Here is a 17,085-nt window from a genome sequence, read left to right on the forward strand (position 1 = left end):
AAAACCACAGCAGAACTGACAGATAAAATAGACAAAACCTCAGTTATAAATAAAATCCCCAATTATAAATAAAAACATCTTTCTCAATAATTGACAAAATAAGTAGACAGAAAAATAAGCATAGAGAAGATGCGAAAACTAACAACAAACTAAATAAAATGAAAAATTTTAGAATAGTCCACCCAATAATAGCTGTATGTACATTCTTTCATGTGCCCACAGAACTTTTACAAAATAGAATATATTTTTGGTGATAGAATCAAAGTTCATATAAAATAAATCAGTCTTGTAGGTATGTACTAGGACCACAGTAACATTAAAGATAAAATTAGAAGCCAATGACAAAAAAGATACCATGAAATGCTCAAAAAATTTAGAAACTAAATAAAATATCCTATGTTACAGAGTTCAAACAAGAAAATGTAAAGGAAAATTCAAATATATATTTATGTAAATTAAAAATAGTCATAACATGTCAAAATTGAATAAAATGAAGGTAGTGCTTAAAGGGAAATTTATATGACCAAAATTTATATTAGAAATGAAGAAAAAGAACTCAAAATTAAGTCTAAGTTGTCCTTCATGAAATCATGAAAAAAAAGAACAAATTCAACTGAAAGTAAGCAAAACAAAAGGAAATAAAATACACAAGAAATAAGTGAAAAGTTAAAGAAACAAACACTATTTCTTTGAGAAGATCAATAAAAATGATAAACATTTTCTAGGACTTAGGAGAAAAGGAGGACATAAATTACTACCAGGAATGAGAAAAGTGATTTATCACCATATTTATTTTTCAAATATTAATAAGGGAATATAATGCATAACTTTATGTCGGTAAAGGCAATGACTTAGACAAAAATGAAGAAATGTCTTAAAAAACCCAAACTCCCACATAAAAGTGAATATATAATCAGAGAGCATTGTATTGTCTAAGTAGGTGGAATTTATAGTTTAAAACCTTCCCTTAGAAAGGACTCAGGATGAGATGTCTTCACTGGGAATTCTATGAGAATATTAAAAGAGGAGGTTGTAGTAAGTTTACCACAAATCTTTAAGGAAACCTAAAAGGAATAGACACTTCCTGATAAACTATTATACAGAGATATTTGAAAGAGAGAAAGTAAACCAAGTAGAAAGTGGACTTCCTTCATGACTTTCTTAAAATTTTAGCAAATTAAGCCATACACATAAAATATAATAACATTTTTACCAAGTGAGTTTTATTGTGGGAATTCAAGGTAGCTCAACATTGAACTTCAATGAATACTATTCAGTTAACAGTAAATAACTACTGATTGATTGATATTTGTTTCTTGCCCAATTGAGAGACTTGTAATAATTCTTTTTTTGTTGTTGTTTTGTTTTTTGTTTTGTTTTGTTTTTTGTTTTTCTCCGGTACCGGGAACCGAACTCACGACCTTGCGCTTGCCAGGCAGGCGCTTTTGCCGCTGAGCTAAATCCCCAGCCCCTGACTTGTAATAATTCTAATATTAAAATGTGTAACAGATAGTTGTTAATGGGTATATTTATATGGTAGAAAAAGTGCTAGGGGATTTCCATGCAAACATTTATTGTTTTACAATCACCACAAAAGGCAGGCTCACTATTATATTTGTAGTTTCTTCTGTTTTTGCTGTTGTTGCTTGTTTTTTTTGAGGTAAGTTCTCCCTATGTAGTGCAGGCTAGCCTTGCACTTGTTTATGTAGCCCAGGCTAGCCTCAAATTCATGGTGATCCACCTGCCTCAGCCTCTTGAGTGCTGGGATTACAGGCATGAGCTATAGTTTTACTGGCTATAGTTTTACTGTTAAGGAAAAAAAGGCAAAAATGTACCATTGAGCCCAAGGCCACACACATATGGGAAATAACAGATCTGACACTGGATCTTAACCTGACTCTGGAGCCTATGCATTCAGCTGAAGTTTACTGCTCCTCAACCAGAAGAAAGTGACAATAAGGGGAAGGTTGTGGAAGGAGGACATGTTTAACTCCGAGGATGCTACATTCAAACTTTTACATAAGGTGCTCATCTAGCTGGTACATGTACATAGCACTTAAATGTTCCATAATGTTCACCCTCAGTAAGATCAGAAGGGTACAAGTGCAGTGATTAACAAACACATTGACAACCCTTTGTCTGATACCTGGACTAGGCGTGGGCTCCAGAAATAAGTTAAACAAAATCTTCATCTTGAAGATCTCATAATCTATACAAAAACTTGACAAAGTAAAAAGTATTTGTCTATGTCTTTGTTCTTCCCGTATCATGAGCTTACTTCTGATTTCAAAATAAAAATAGGATCATGTACAGGAAGACAAATCACAAACACCAAGGGTATAGTAATGAAAACTAGTTTTTATAATTTTAGTCTTCCAAATAAGTAAAAACAAAATCTGCTTTTCTTTTGGAAGTTGTGATAACTGAAATTTTTCACTGTGAGAAGGATTTAGATTGAAATAAATAAAACATAGGCAACCACAGATCTTGCAACAATTATGTCATATCCTACATACTCTTTATTGAAAAAGTCTTTGAGATTTATAAACCTACACATAGCTGAATGTGGTGATGCACAGCTATAATCCCAGCACTCGGGAGGCTGAGGCCAGAGGATCATCAGGAATTCAAGATCAGCCTGGGCTACAAAGTGAGTTCAAGAGCAACCTGAACTGTAGAAAAACCGTGTCTCAAAAAAAAAAAAAAGAAAAAAGACTTATGCATAAGCTAAAATTGACATTCTAAGCTCAACTGCATCACTTAGTCAAAGCAATAGGATTCCATTTACCAACAATTTCTCATAGTACCACACAGAATAGTTAAATATCAGGAAATGTTCCCTATGAATCCCCTCTGCTAGACACTTGTGTCTCCAAGAATGCATTGCAGAGAATAAAACTTAGGAAAATTACTTGGGACACAAACAAAAAATACAGAAAATTGCTACCGCTTAAGGCTCATTAACATCAAAGCACTTTGACTACCTCCCCGTTTGGAGGGAATGGGGTCCTGTGGGTCAACTCCCACACTGGTACACTGCATTTCATTTCTGTCTAATGAGTCAGTTGAGATGATGGTGTTAATTTATTTGATCAGAGACATGTCAATGTAATCAGGTAAAAAGGTGCCATTTTCACAATAAAGCACAAAAATATCTGTATTTGTATAAGATGACAAGATGCATCAAGAGATATCTTTAATGGCTCAAACAACAGAACAGGCAAAATTGCCTGAGATGCTCAAAATAAAGATAGCTTTCTGGAATGATGGAATCAGAGAAAGTAATTTACCGGTTTGAATTATAATCAAGGAATAGATAATTCTCTGACATTTTCTGCAAAAGGTAAGGGCATTGATATAGATAGAAATTTTTGGAAATTTTTGTTTTAATTTTATATGCATGGAATTTTATAGAATGTACACTTAGTGTCTGGCTTTTTTAATCAGTATTTGTGAGCATCATCTGTCCTTTGTTTGGGGGTATATTTCATTTATTCTTATTATTTTATAGGGTACCACTGTATGGGTATATTATAAGATATGGCATATTGTACTGTTGACAGAAATCACAGTTATTTCCAGTTGAGAATTTTTGCAAATAAAGCACTGATATTGGGACCACAATTTGTCTTTTGCAGAATTCCTGAAGAATTTTGTATGTACCTGTTTTATTTGTTAAATACCTATGACTAAAACTTCAGGTTATAGATTATTCATATGTTCAAATGAGTAAATATTTCTTTTTTTTTTTGAGTAAATATTTCTAAGCTGCCTTGTATGCAGCTTCATCAATTGTCACACCCAATACAAGTAAAAAGGATTTATAGTTGTCTTACTATAACCTTCTCAAAGTTAGGTATTGTCAGTCTTTCTTATTTTGCATTATTAATTGAACTGCAGTATCTTAGCTTCTGTGACAATTAAACTGAGTAGTAGGCTGTTGGATGTTATCTTTCTCCCACTTGTCTATTTGGCAGCTGTCATCCCCATGGATATGCAGGAGTTCTCACAACCAGTGTTGTGCTTTATAACTAGATGTCCGTCCCGAAGTCTCACGAGATCATAGGTGAAGCTTTGGGGGAGTGATTGGGTTATGGGGCTTCTAGAGGCCTCTCCCTTCCTAGGTCTGATTGAAAGGCTTGCTTCCTGGAGGGCAAGGTCTGGAAGATTGTAGCTCCACTCCCAGCTGCTCCCTTGACCTCTGCTTCCCTGCCGGCATGGTGTCGTAGGTAGCTCTCCTCAGCTGTTGCCCGTGTGCCTCTGCCACCTGCGTGGAGCCAGCCAGCTGGACTATGAACCAAAATGTGAGCTCAAACCTTGGCTGCTTTCAATTCTGGGTGTCTCTGAGACAAGAAAGGGATAGCATTCAGGAATACTGCCTTTGTTGAATATATGTATTGAAAGTGTGTCTTCTTAGTCTTGTCCTGCAGTTTATCTGTTAACACCTATAAATGTATCTTTTGATGGGAGGGATACTTGATTTCAATCTAATTTACTTTTTATTTATCTTATGATTTAATGCCATCTTAATTTACGTGTTGTAGTCTTACTTAAGAAAATTTTACCTACCACAAGACCTCAAGGAAATTCTCAAATTTTTCTATGAAATTTTAATATTTTATCTTTCACACTTAAATCTACATTCATTTGGAATTGATTTATCTATGGTCCAGGCCAATATTTGATCTTTGGCATGTGGATAATCAGTAGTAAAAGCAACAGTTACCCAAAAGAATATTCTCTCCCCATTGTGCTAAGTGCTCACCAGTCCAAAAAATTCACCTAGTTTTATAAATGTGGATTTTTTTTCTGTCTTCCATTTTGTTCTGTAGATCTATTGCATATCCTTATAACAAAATCACAGTGAATTTATCATACCATACTTTAAAGTAGGCCTTTTATGAAATATTCTACATCTTGTAGCCTTCAGTAATTGTTTTAAACTGCTTTGTTCATTCTTGGACTTTTGCCTTTACACATACATATTGAAGTCATTAGGTTGGGTCGCATAAAAACCGTGAAGTGATATTGTCTGTGATTACACCAAACCTACAGAAAACTTTGAGTAAATATCATATTTAGAAAATATTAATCTTCTAATCCAAGACATATTCCCCCTTACTCTAAATATCCCTTAATTCACATATATGCATATATGTGTGACAGAAAGAAGACAGCAAGACAGAGATACAGAAAGCCAGAAAGGGGCAGATTACATATTATTTTGCATCTTTCAGAGTCTAAATATGGGTCAGAAAATGCATGTTTTGAGCAGGAAAAGTTGGCTATAAAGACTTGCAAACTATACTTGAGGACTGCAATCATGGGGCAATGATTATGCAGAGCATTCCTGAGATTACGGGAAATTCAGGTAGGAGGAGAGGCCTACAACCTGGATATTTAGGAGGTTCATTGAGGTGCCACCCCCTGTGGGACTCATTGCCCTACAGAGCCTCCCTCTGGGTGCCAGGGAAGTCACTCTCCAGGAAGAGCTATGCTTTGTGAAGCCACCCAAGCAGACTCTAGAACAAGCTATCTGCAGGGAGGTGCAGTGCCTCCTCTACACCGGTCAGGAGTTGCATTCTCAAGTGCTGGCAAAGCTATATAAGGAGAGAAGTCACACACTCCTGGCCACATAACCACATCAGATCCAAGACAGAAATTGTTTTTCCTAGTTTTCCCTCTTGGCAGTATTGGCTATTGAACCTAAAGCTTTCTCACTGATTCACATCCCCAGCTCTTTTTTCTTTTGAGGCAGGTCTCTCTAAATTACCTAGCTGGACTTGAACTTTCTATCTTCCTTCCTTACCCTCCCACGGTGCTAGCATTATAGCCCTGTGGCACCACATCTGGCTTGAGATGAACTATTTGAGTTTTTTTACCTTCAGAATATCTTGAGCCCCTTGCAGACAAAGCTTCACATGCCAACTGAAAAGAGCAAAATGTTCTAGTTTCACAAGCAAGGCAATGATGGGTGAATTTTCTAATTTATTCTAAGAATTCTTCTAGTTTTTCTGTAGGTAGTTTAGCATTTTCTAAAGATATGACACTGTCAGCGAATAGGGATGACATTTTTGCAGTCTTAAGTGGGTCCCTTTGGCAGTGATCACTATTCTGCCCTCCTCTCTTTCCTTGATTAGCACTACAAAGGGGGTATTAAATTTTTCTGTGTATGTTCTAACTGTAGACTTTTATCTTTTTCTGTTATACATTTGTTTCCTCTTTCACTAGTTTCTTTTCATATTTTCTTCTTTCTCCTTTTAGTGGAAGATCTACCGAATCAAGAGATAGGCAGGGAGTGGATCCAGCCCACAAGACAGTCCACAGGGCTGCCCCAGTGAAGCCACCAGGCAGGACGTTTGGCACTTGTACCTCACCTCATCCTGCCCGGTGCTGGACATGGAGCTTCGGATTTGTTTGCCCTGCGGGTTTTCAATTTTGATTTGGTCCAATTTCCATGTACATTTATTCTGTACCAATGTATCCTGGAAGTGTTTAAGTTTGTTTTCAATTTGTCTGGGGGCTTACAGATAAGAGTTTCCCAATAGTCTCAGAGGAGAGCTTGGAACTGCACTTTTCGGCAAGGCTAGAATTGTTAAGATTTTGGCAACTCTTAGAAATAGACTAAATGCATTTCGCGTAATGAGATGGACATGAACCTTGTAAGGCCAGAGGTGGAATGCTATGGTTTAGATTTAAAATGTCCCCCAAAAGCCTCACATTCAGAAGTATGCCAAGTTGGAAAGGATACACTCTAACTTGGAAGGGTATATTCTCTTCTCTGGTTCCTCCTTTCTCTTTGTGTCCCTTGGCAACCATGCAATGAAAAGCTGTCACTGACCATGCCATTCTGCCATGTTGTCTCTGTCCTACGGCCAGTTGGCCATGGACTGAACCCCTGAAACACTGAGCTGACATGTATCTCTCCTCCTTCAAGTTGTGTTTCATGATATTGTGTTCCAGTAATAAGAAAGTGTTAATAAAGTACAACATCAAAAGTGAAGAATTGCATGCAGAAGACAGGCAGCTCTTGGCCCTCAACTTACCTTTCAGAAGTTCTCTCTCCCAATGCTTTGGCCCCTCTGTGACCTATGTGTTTGTGTCTTCTTAAACCAAATTCCCATGTTGAAATACTCACCCTCAGTGGGATAATGTTAGTCAGTGGAGTTAGTGGGAGGCAATCATATTATGGAGGCAGAGATGTCATAAATGAGATTAGTCTGCTTATAAAACAGACCACAAAGGATTGCTTTGTCCATTCCATCATGTGAAGACACTGATAGAAGGGCCAGTCTGTGCACCAGAAAGCAGGACTTCACCAGATTTTGAATCTGCCTTGACCTTGGACTTGTCCGTCTCCAGTGCCGTGGGAAATAATGTTCCTGTTGTTTATAAGCCACTCAGTTCATGGTAATTTTTTTATATAAATGTTGAGCTATGACAATACCTCTCATTTTTCTTACATCTATAGCCATCTTGCATTTTTATCAGTGCTTGTTGTGTTTTATCTGTTTTTTTTTTAAAATTGTTGTTAAGGAATTATTCTTCTGCAAAATTCTGTATCCTAACCAGCAGTAGACATTCTGTAATCTCACTTTAATTCACACAGTGAATTTGAGAAAAAGACACTGTGTTCTTCACATTTTTGGCCAAGAACCTATGTCCTCAAGACGTTGAACACTTCATAAGAACACACAGTTAACTTTATACTGGATGTGCAGAAAGTGGACAAATCTGAATTCCAATGTATATCCAAGAATCTGTGTTCCAAAGCAATGTGCTGTATTTTTCAAGTATTTTATTCACGATGCAGATTTCTATCTAGTAATAGAGTATTATTTAATAACAAAATCAAGCTTCTGAGGGTCCTGGCACTCAGAAGCAGAGGGAACAAAGTGTGTATGGTAAGAATCCATCCTCAGACCGTAGTTAACGCTTGGTGTTCATGACACTGAGCATAAAAACGTACAGTTAGAGATTCGCTGAAAAAAAAAATCTTGCAGCAGTTTCCATATTTCCTCTGGAGTTTGGAGATTATCGCAATTTTCTATGCCTCTTCTCACCCCGAATAAAAATGGTTATTTTAATCTAAAGTATCTGGAATTCTTTAAAGTAAGAAGGCTTTTGAATTTAGTGCAGTAGTGAGGAACTTTAAATAGCATTACTTAGATCATCTGTAGCAGCCTTTTTCACTATCTTTTCTTTTTTCTTTCTTTCTTTTTTTTTTTTGTTTTGTTTTGTTTTGTTTTGTTTTCTGGTACAGGGAATCAAACTCATGACCTTGCACTTGCCAGGCAGGCACTGTGCCACTGAGCTAAATCCTCAGCCCCTCTCACTATCTTTTCAAACAAAAATATATTTCATGCATGATCAAACTTAAAATATCAGCAAAATCAATATAAGTATGTTATTTTAAAATTTCATTATCTTTATTACATATTGATAAATTATACTTGTCTGTATTGATGGGGTACAAAGTGATATCATGATGTTTAATATAACATGAAATAATTCAGTCAAGTCAATTAACATATCCATCCCCAAAAATGTTTAAAATTTTTGCAGTGGAACACTTGAACTTTGCTCTTATTGAGATGCACAATACTCAGTGACTAGCTATGTTCAGTATGCTTTGCAGTTGATCTCAAAATAAAGAAAATTCCAACATATGTTTGTTCTTGAACTACCTTTGAGTGTTCTCTCTCCCTGTTCTCTTTACCTCTAGCCTTCAGTTTTCACTGTTGCACAAATATGCTATTGAAAATTGCATGTATGTTATCATCTCCTCTATTATTAAAATGAGTTGTTACCTAACATGCTATAGTGTACAAACACATAAAACAGTGCTTTGGAAGCAAATACTTCACTCTTCAGTCAACAATGGACCACATCTATCAGTGTCCCACAAAAGTATATCACAGAGTTATCCTGTAGCTAGCTTTTTAAAGTGTCTTTTAAGACATTTATTCAATGATTAGCCACCTAAAGAAGCATTTTGCAAAGTGCTGTCCCTTTGTTAAGCAATTCATGTCTGTATATCATTAACGGATGGCCAGGCTTGGGGGCACATGCCTGTGATTCCAGCACTCTAGTGGCTGAGGCAGGAGAATCACCATGAGTTTGAGGCCAGCCTCCACTACATAGTGGGTTCAAGGCCAGGTTGAACTGCACATTGAGACCCTGTCTCAAAAAAAAAATATATATATATATAATTAATGGATAGTCTCAGAATTTGATGGCTTTCTGATTTCTAGTGGGAATATTTTTGAGAGGGGTTCCTCACTGCATATTTTACATTTTCCCTTACTGATAATTAAAATTCTATCAGCAAGCATAGATTCTTCAATTTTATCATTTCTGGAAAATGCACACATAAAGGAACATGTCCCCTGTTATATGGATTTGCAAATCACTTCAGTTTTATTTGCAGCCTAGATTGTGCCCATTTGATATCAAAAGGAGAGCAGGTATTCCTGCATCTCAGGGATGCAGAACTGTATCTCGGGACAATGACCCTTTGTCACCTTGGACTTTTGTCCTCACTGTATGCTTGAGGCTGCGGGTGAACACAGAGCTATGCTGTACCTCACCATGCTGCTTTACTTTTCAGGATGTGAATTACTCCTGTTTTAAAAAACCGATACATCCCATACATTTAAATAAATTTTTTCAAGTTGAGAGGTCAATTAGAAAGCAATATCTTATCTCAGATGAATTTAGCAGAGATATAGAATTGGATTAATCAAGGAGAAAAATTATCCAGGGGAAAAATCAAGTGAAATTGCAAAGACAATTTACTGAATAACGGATGCTAAATAAGGAAATTCTCTTACGAGCACAGGTCAGAAGTGTACACAGGTCCAGTCTGAAGATTTGCCAAGCAGAAAGCAGGGCCCGAGTGGCAGGCAGAGCTCTTCAGAACAAAAATCTAAAGGTCAGCATTAAAGATTTACCTAAGAGTCTGTGAAAACAGTATGTGCACTCGTGAGGTATAGGAATAGAATACTTTTCTCTTTCTTGAAAGTTGCTTAACAATTCTAGTCTCTCAGGATTATAGTCTATGGGTTTACTCACACAGTATATCAGGATTATGAAAAATTTCATTCTAGTCTTATTAAGGATGTTATGAAAACAAAAGACCAAAGATTAGGTAGCCTATAAACAACAGAAATGTGGCAGAGTGCTTGGGTTCTAGTGAAGGAATTTTCCTGGTTACAAACTGCTGACTTCCATATTTGTGTTCTATGTCTTTGTACGTAATAACACAGTAGGGGAATGGAGAATAAATAGTATATACTAAGAGGTGTGCACCCTCAAATCGATAGAGGAATATGTGTACAAGAAACACACAAAGGAGAACATTTTAAAATAAGTGCTGAGGGGCTGGGAATCTAGCTCAGTGGCACAGCGCCTGCCTGGCAAGCGCAAGGTCGTGAGTTTGATTCCTGGTACCGGAAGAAAACCAAAAACAAACAAACAAATAAAATAAGTGCTGGAAGAAGGATGACAAAAGTACCATAAATGAAAGTCTTCATCTTACTGTAGATAAGGAAGAAAGAATCCAGGGGGAGGTGGTATTTTACCTGAGTCTTAAAATATGTGAAAGATCTTAGAAAGTAGACATGTTGAGGAACACGATCTAGGTCCATGTCCCAGAGTAACATACAGAGTATACATAAGGCATGCCACGTTAACAATATGGAATCTAGTCTGCATGCATGGGACATAATAGGGATAAAATGTAAGTTTTTATGCAGCAAACTTCAAATATCAGTGGCTTAAGAAATGGAAGCTTGTTTTTAGTTTACATTACAGTTTCAAAGGTTGTTTCATAGGTAACACTCCAGGACACCTCAGAAATCCTTATGTTTTGATATTCTCTTCTATGGTTTCCTCCAAAAGTTCTACAGGCTTAAAGCAGAGATCAAAATAACAAAAATACCACACAAAAAATGTCTTTTGAAGGCAGGAATGAATATACTATGCCTCATTTCTGAGCACATTCCATTGACTGGAACTTGACACATGGTGCCTTCTAGACAGTAGGAGGTGTAGAAATACAGTTTTCTGAAGAGTTAGGAGTGAAAGCAAATGGATTGTTAAAAATATAATAGTGTTTCCACCACAGGGAATAATGGATTCTCATTATTGTTAAAAAAAAAAAAAAAAAAAAAAGCAGTATGGTTTGAAATAATGGAAAACCTTGAATGCCTACTCTGAATATTTTTTGTTAATATTTCTGTTTCTTCCATACCACATAGATTTCTACCTAGCACACAACTTTTTGACAAAAACCATTATCTAGCAAGAGTCAGGTTGCTTCAAAAAATTCATATAACAAAATCTAAGAAAGAACATGTGGAGCATATGAATGAATATATGAGGTTTTTCTCTCTTCTTTTAGAAATCTAAACCAGCAAACAAATATGTTATAAACTTTGTCACTCAACATTGATTCTTTTCATGTCACCTTAACTTATTGTGATTTCTCTCTTCTTTCTCTACATTCTAACACAAATTTACATAAGATTTACATAGTTTTAGGGTACAGGCTGATTATATTTAAGTATTTCCTTGTCTTACTACTACTGTGATATTAAATAGTCATTTAAGATAGAGCTTTAATAGTCTTTTATTGGCATTCAGTTCTTTGAAAATAGCAGATTCGCAATAAGACCTAATGAAGATACAATTTCTCAAGATTTTTCTATCATGACAGACTTTTAATATTATTTGAACTATTTAGTATTGCTTTTGTGACAGTACAGGAAAAACCAAGAACATCGCCAAATTTGTTTAGGTAGCAAACACTTAAGGAGTACATCATATATGTCAGGTACTCTAATGAAACTTAGGAAATCACAAACAGAAGAATGTGAAAAATAATGAATGATGAAACAATTTGAAAAAATTGTCTATTGATGTTTCAGGCCAAAGTTATAGCCCAATAAATTAGAAATACTGAATTTCTTTCTCTGAAGCTTTCTGTGGATTCTACGGATTCCCTTGTCAAAAATGTGTATTAACTGATTTTTCTTCCAGGCGTCATCACTGAGAAAGGAATTGAGTGTGTCCTATTCCTACCAGTGAGGAGGAGTCATCCATGGCTGAAAGGTTTGGCTGTGTCAGTGCTGATAACGAATGGATATTGGAAGAGGAACAAGAAATGAAAAAGAAATTGTGATACAGACTTTGGCTTCCGGAACCTGAGTACGATTTCTCTCCCTTTCATGTTTCAAACCTTTGATTACAAGACAATGGCTCTCTTTTTTGTTTTCTAGTTCAGTCTTTGATGTTCACTCCAGCCATTTTTTAATTGGATAAAAGCCATCTTCTCAAACAGAAATGCTCAGTTGTCGGTTTAAAGAACATTCAAGTTCATGGTTGCTGACTCCGCTGCAATTTGACTAACTTCAGTGGTGTTACTTTCCCTGCTTTCTGCTGATATTACGACTGATATTATGACCTACCCGTGATTAATATTTCAGATAGCACTGTAAAGTCAGATTGCCATGTGTTTTATCAAGATTGTCACAAAATATGTTTTATCATTTGGTGTAGTATGGAGGAAAAAATATGACAAACGATAAGGTCCTTAGGAATGAAATGAAAAATTTAACTAGTTTTATAAGGTTATATCCTTTGAAAAATACATATCTAAGGAACACTGACTGATCAGAGAGTTCTTTCAAAGAGAAATTCAAAGGATATAATAAAATACTAGAATGGTATTAGAATGGCACCTTTTAAAAGCATAAGCCAAAAAGGATAATATGGGGAAGGATAGAAACCAGGTCTTCTAAATATTGGGAAGGGAATGAGAAAAGATTACTTGGAGGAATAAGACCCCCCAAATTGAATAATGCCTTCCACTGCTCCCCAAACTGAAGATAAAAACTGTACATTAGCACTGAATCATTCATTTCCCTTATCTGTAGATTACTCAATTAATCACCAATTTCTCCCAGTCTCAAAAATATTTTTATTCTGTTTTAAAGGCCTGCAAACACTGTCACATTTGAGACCCAGATCCGCACCATGTAATGTACTATAGCCATGCAAATTTCTCATTCCTAACCCAACTAACCTTATAGCTTCTGAACAAGTGCCTTACATTTTCCAAATCCATTGCTCTAAAACTCAAATCCAGTGTACCATTCCTACCACTTAAAGATATTGATTGTTCCTTCTCTTCATTTTTCCTTCTGTTAAACCTTCTGCTTTGTCTTCTTGAAAGTTCCTTCCAAAAACCACTATGTGGAAATAAAATGAGAGCACATGGAGGAAGAGGGGAGCTGAGGACCATTGGGTTGTGGTGGAGCTATACAATTCCAGTGGGGGCCTACAGACCAAGCAGGTGAGGATGGCAGAGTCCCAGGGGGAAGAAGAAGGCATTCATGCAAGGTGAGATGAAGCAGGCCACATGTGAGATGTAGGACTCCCAGCAATTCAGGAAGGATATCTATGCAGAGCTGGGGTACAAAACTATCTTTTCATTAGGATTCTATTAAAACAGAATTGGAACAAAATGAGAAAGCCATCCTGTGGGAGGATGCCCACCCCTGAAAATTAAAGCGCGATGATGAGGGAGGCTTCCTTACTACGTTCTTAAGGATTGGAGCCTGAGTGGGATAAGGAGGCTTCCATGCTCAGAGATAGAAAATGTTGGTCCACGCAGAGTGTGGGAGCCAGAATAGGTTACAAAAGCATCATGATGGTGCTGGTGAGGACAAGGTTGAGCCTGGCCAAAAAATTGATGCTTACAAGTAGAATAAGGAAATAAAGAAGATGACATTTTGTCAGTGTCAGAGAGGAGAATTAAAAAGAGATGTGGGGATGACTGCTGCCATGGTGGACTGGAACTGCAGAGATTGGTATGAACCCAACATGTATGAGTAGATGCAGGATAAATGTAGACATGTGTGAGTATTGTATGTATTCATGTGTGTATGTATGTACAAAGGTATTATCAAACATGTGTCCCCTGGCTGTTTCCAAAGCAGCTAGAAGCAGCAACACCCCAATAGCAAAGAGCAGTTCTAGAGTTTTATATTTTAGTTAATAAGTAGGATTCTCCCCTATGAGGAAGCAGGTTGAGTTTGTGTGGGGGGGAGGGAACTAATATGACAGTCTCAGAATATCCTGTTTCTAAAACTAAGGAGGTATGTGCTACAAAAATAATAGGATCAAAGGAAAGGAGACAGGGGCCAGCTTGTAAGGGCTCCTACTGGTCACCACAAGACCTCTTGAATATCAAAAAAATAATATTATTACATTATAGCTCATAGAATAAAATCAGAAATGATTTAAAATTTAACAAGGCATGAGAAATGCATGCTTTCAAACCTACCTTCTTACAAAATATTTACTAATTGGATAGCATTAAAAGTATAACTTCATGGTACAAGAGCCCAGAAAGCCCGCCTTTAGTAAAATGATCACAGTCAGCATGTGAGTTTGAGGACAAATCAAAATCCCGTGAGCCACCCGATAAAAAGAAATGAGGACCGTGTAACATCAGTGAAATGTTTACCAGGGGTGTACAACCTCACTGTAATGGTGAGAAGAGTCTGTACAATAACGAGCCTGTGCTCTTCAAAAGTGTAAAACAGATGGGAGAATGACTGAGGAACTAGTTTGAATTGAGGGTCTAATAAAATTAGTAAATACGGTACATGATGCTGGATATGGTCTGTTTGCCATGAAGGGCATCAACAAAATTTGAATGGACTCAAAGGACGAGATGGCAGAAATGTGCAAGTGTTAACTTCCTAAATTTGTTGTTGTATTTGCAGAGCATTCCTTGTTGGTAGAAATGTAACTGAAGCATTCAGAAGTTTATTTTTAAGGGATGGTTCCCCTGACTCTAACTCCAATGTTATGCAAACTGCTAGCTCAATCTACTTTTATGAAGTCTAGGTCCAAATACTGCTTGAGCCTAATCTTTTTTTTATATTTTAATTTAAAAAGAAAAAAACCCAAAATTTTAAAACAAGATAATGTGAGAGTAATAATGGTGAATACATTGCATATTGTTATCGTCAGTTACTGAGATTACAAGATGCATTTAACTATCCAAACTTTTGCACAAACCTTTCTTTCCCAATGAACTAAGAGAAATTAATAATGTAATTTTTAACTAGCTCTACTTTTTAATTTTTTTTTATTTTAAAGAGAGTAGTACATGAGAAACACACAAACAGAAAAATAGAACAGTAGCAGCATAGCAGTATCAAGAACATAAACAAATCAAAGCAAAAACATTCAAAGTGATACAGGGTCTCAAGACAAATTAATACAAATCAACAGTGGCTGTTACATTGCATATTGCTATCCTCAACTACATTGCTCAGATTATCAGATGTAAGAATGAAAGATTGCCAAACCATTAAAGAGAATAAGAAAGTAATTCTTCAATAAAACATTAGAGATAATACAGAGTTTCACTAGACAAGATGGTAGGAGTTCACCATTGTAATTCCAGTGCATATTGTTACCTTCCAATCAGTTGCTCAGACCACCAGACACAAGCATGAAAGTTGATCAGAACATAAAAAATTGTGAGCATTAAGTGTTCATTTCAATACACCATCAGACAACAGCAATACAGTCATCACAGCTATTCATATATATATTTATGTTTTGCCTTCCTTCTTTCTATTTTCTTCTTTCCCTTATCCCAGTCATTCCTTCCTTTGAGCAATTTCTTTCCCTTTCCTATCATCTATTGTACGTTGTGAGTTTTACCTAATCTTTCAGTTTCCTACACCAAGGAGGCAATACTTCACGTGCACATCTTACTCTCCAAACCACACCACATAATTTGTAATACTTCTTTGGTTTTGTACATAAAATTTTATCTGGTTTTTCTCAACTTTTCCACTTCTAAAAATTTTGCTTATTAAAAATCCAACTCAGTGATGACCTAATAACCTACTACAAAAAACTTGCAAGTCTATCAGGTACCACGCAGCATTGTTTCCTTATTATAGGCATCACATTTTTCTCAAAGAGTAGCAGTCAGCTCTGAGATTGAGTTGCAATAATTTCCTCTTAACACGGACATGTTACACTCCTAGGCCCACTGCCTGTAATATCTGACATGAAGTACATGCTCAAATATGTTTTGAATAAATAAATTAAAAAGTGAAGAATTTGTGTGCCACCACCATCAGCCCTTTAATCCACAATAGTAATATTTTAATTACATAAGTATGTAAGTGTACTCCTCAATTCAACTGCGGACATCAGCACTTTTTAACACAAATGACATTTCATAATATGTTTCTATGCTTTCTCCGTGGATATCTAAAGAAAATCCCTTGTTTTGTCTTCAACTTGCTGCCCAAAGCTGTCATCTTCATTCTATTCTGGGGTCACTTTCACAACCACTAATTACTGTGTTAGTCCACTTGGGCTGCTATAACAGAATGCCTGACGCTGGGTAATTTACAAGAACAGAAATTTATTTCCTCACTCTTCTAGTGACTGGGAAATCCAAGATCAAGTTACCAGTACCCAGGGTCTGATCATAGCTGCTCTGTCTGCGTCCAAGATGGCACATTTGCTCATGCATCCTCATGCAGCACAAGGGCAAAAGAGGCTGAGGCAGGTTCAGCCCAGACCTTTCACAAGTTATTAATCCATTCATGCAGGCAGAGCCCTCCGGCTGTAGTCAGGTCCCCAAGCCTCCACCATGTAATACTGACACAGTGAAGTGTCAACTCCAGCACGACTGTGGAAGAGATACTTTCAAACTGTGGCGGAGGGGATCAACGCTCTACAACGTCTTCACTCCTCTATTGCTCCAGGATCCCTTCCCTGAGCTTTGACTTAATTATATCACAGGCAGCCTGTGCTTCCCCTGTACTACACACTGGTGAGCTGCCTGGCCTGAAACCAGAGCTTCTCTCTTCCTCATAGCTTACTCTGGATGAGACTGTGCCTTCCTCTACAAGCTCTGTTGTCTCCTCTCAATTTTTACTTTTTATAAAACATCTGCAATAGATAATGATTGCATTTCTTGTGGGGAATGGGTACACGTACACACACCTCAGTTCTTTACGGATCCCCTTCTCCTCCCTT

The sequence above is a fragment of the Chinchilla lanigera genome, unplaced genomic scaffold, assembly GCF_000276665.1.
Source record: "Chinchilla lanigera isolate Chin_1 unplaced genomic scaffold, ChiLan1.0 scaffold00020, whole genome shotgun sequence".
In the NCBI taxonomy this organism is placed as follows: Eukaryota; Metazoa; Chordata; class Mammalia; order Rodentia; family Chinchillidae; genus Chinchilla; species Chinchilla lanigera.